Here is a 2,355-nt window from a genome sequence, read left to right as displayed (position 1 = left end):
AAAAAAATAAAACTAAAAATAAAAAAAAAAAAAAAAAAAAGGAAAAGGGGGAGGGGGAAGGAGCGGGGCGCGGAGCCGGCACGGAGACCCGCGGGCAGCGGGGCGCACAGCAGCGCGGCCGGGTGGTACAGGAGGAAGGAGCCCCGCTGCATTTTGGAGAGGCATTTATAGGGCGGGGGGGGCCTCGGGTCCCCGGGGTCCTAGAGCCCCCCGCATTGGCTGCGCGGGGTCGCCATGTGATCGGGGGGCGGGACACCTTCCCCTCGCCCCCCCATCTCTGCACCGCCCCTTGCAAATTACTACGGCGCGGAGCTGCGCGGAGCGTCGGKGGCCGCGCATCCCTGCTCGCATACGCGGGTGCGCACCGAGGGGGGTTATTAATTTATTTTTTATATGTTTATTTATCTACTGCGAGAGCGCCGCGCACTCAGCAGCTTTCTGGAACAGTCGCTGCGGGTGCGCGGTGCTGCGCTGGGCGCTGCAGGAGCGCGGAAGCGCTGGGAGGGAGGGCCAGCGGGCTCCGCACCGCGTCCGGGCGGGCTCCGCACAGCCTCCCGGCGGGATCCGCACCGGTCCGGGTGGGCTCCGCACCGCGTCCGGGCGGGATCCGCACCGTGTCCCGGTGGGCTGCGGCGCGGCTGCTCCGCCGTGAGTCCCTCCCCGCGGCGGCGCGTCCCTGCGCAGCCCCGACGCGGAGCTCCGCCATCCCGTGCGGAACGGGCCGGGAGATGCAGCCGCGCGRCCCCCGGCTCGTCCCAAACCCAAGTAAATCCTGCTCTCCATCCCTTAGCGCCCCCCGGTCAGTAACTTTCCCTGCCGTGCGCACGCCACTGCGCGGTGCGGGGAGCGCGGCCGACTCAGCCGCCTCCGCGCCCCTCYGCGGGGCGGTGAAAAGAGATGGGGGGGATGCGCAGGGAGGAGGACGGGCTCCTCCTCTTCGCAGGACCCGAAAAGCCTCGGCCTCTCCCGGTTGGAACCGGCCGGCATCTGCCCGAGGCATGCGCTGTGCGCGGCCGGTGCAGGGACGGGGCTGGGCGGGGGATGCTGGGCGGGGAGACGGGCGGCTCCGGACACCCCAATCCTGTGAGGTGCATCCCCCGGGAGCTCCGTCAGTGTCTCCCTCTGCCCCCTGACAGCCCTCAGACGGAGCAGTTGTGCCTCTCCTCAAACTTCACCTGTGCCTTCCCCTGGGACTTGCAACCCCTGCGAGCCTCAGCCGTGCCTTCACCTGCAAGGAACGCCCATACACCCCATAAAAGTTTCATCTGTATCTCTTCCTCCGATACGGTGCACCTGTGCACCCTCCGTGTGCTCACCTCTCTTTGAGTTAACATCCCTCTATCCCCCTGCCGGGTGCCCGTTYCTGTGAGGTGCACCCGTGCACCCTCCCTACAAATTTCATCCCTGCGTGCCGTGGGAGATGCACTCCGCGCTCAGGGAGTGTGGCTGTGTCACTGGCACTGCGGGATTTGCCTTCCCGGAGCTCACACGCTATGCTTTGGTCCTCAGGAAGATGCAGTGAGTGGATCTTTGCTTCAAGCTAAAGGTTGATTTCACTGTGATGATTTTACAGTGGTTTCATTGCTTCACTTTTCTATTAAAAATAGTTCAGGAATATGAGAGGAAGGAGGGGGCAAGGTTTCGATAAGGACTTGGAARCCTTCCCACCCAGAGGAGCGGTGCCAGCACCCCACAGGCTTGTGCTGCATTGGGCATCCCTGGTGAGAAGCTGYTCCTCGGGTGGCTGTGGGACCTGCTCGTGGCCAGGCACTGCAGCGCTGCCAGGCTGCCGGAGCACCCGCAGAGTTCCCCTTTCTAATGAGCATCGTCTGCAACTGCAGCCGGAGCAAACCCCAGCTCCCAAAGCCTGGGACTGTCTGCACTGGAGATCAAAATACAGGATTATAAAAGGCGTCATGGCACGGGTACAGTAGCGGATGAGTTGGCCCAAAGAGCATCTCCTGCTCAAAAGTGGAGCCTCCTGTGGGAGGGAGATTATCCCAATGAGGGGAGGCAAGGCACATGGCACCCTTGCACCCCKATAACATCTCACCTCATTAAGGAAGGAGCTTGGGAGATACCCGGCAGCCCCAAATTCATCAACACAAAGAGTTAGTGGATGGAGGAAAACAATTTTAAAAATCAGGGCAGTGTTTGCCTTTGAATTCTGAAAGCTTCAGGCCAAAGATAGGAGGTTGCTGTTTCAGAAATATAATTAAGATAAAGCTTAGTTCCCACATGCCTGGGTTAAGCAGGCATTTATTTTTGTTTCATCCTTTCTAGGCAGATGCATTCCTTATTTATGAAATTACTACAGTAATAAAAACAACTCATTCCATAAAAAAAAAAAAAAAA

Source organism: Malurus melanocephalus, unplaced genomic scaffold, assembly GCF_030028575.1.
Source record: "Malurus melanocephalus ecotype Western Australia unplaced genomic scaffold, MMel_1.1 scaffold_214, whole genome shotgun sequence".
Classification (NCBI taxonomy): domain Eukaryota; kingdom Metazoa; phylum Chordata; class Aves; order Passeriformes; family Maluridae; genus Malurus; species Malurus melanocephalus.
Note: the sequence above shows the minus strand (reverse complement) of the source record.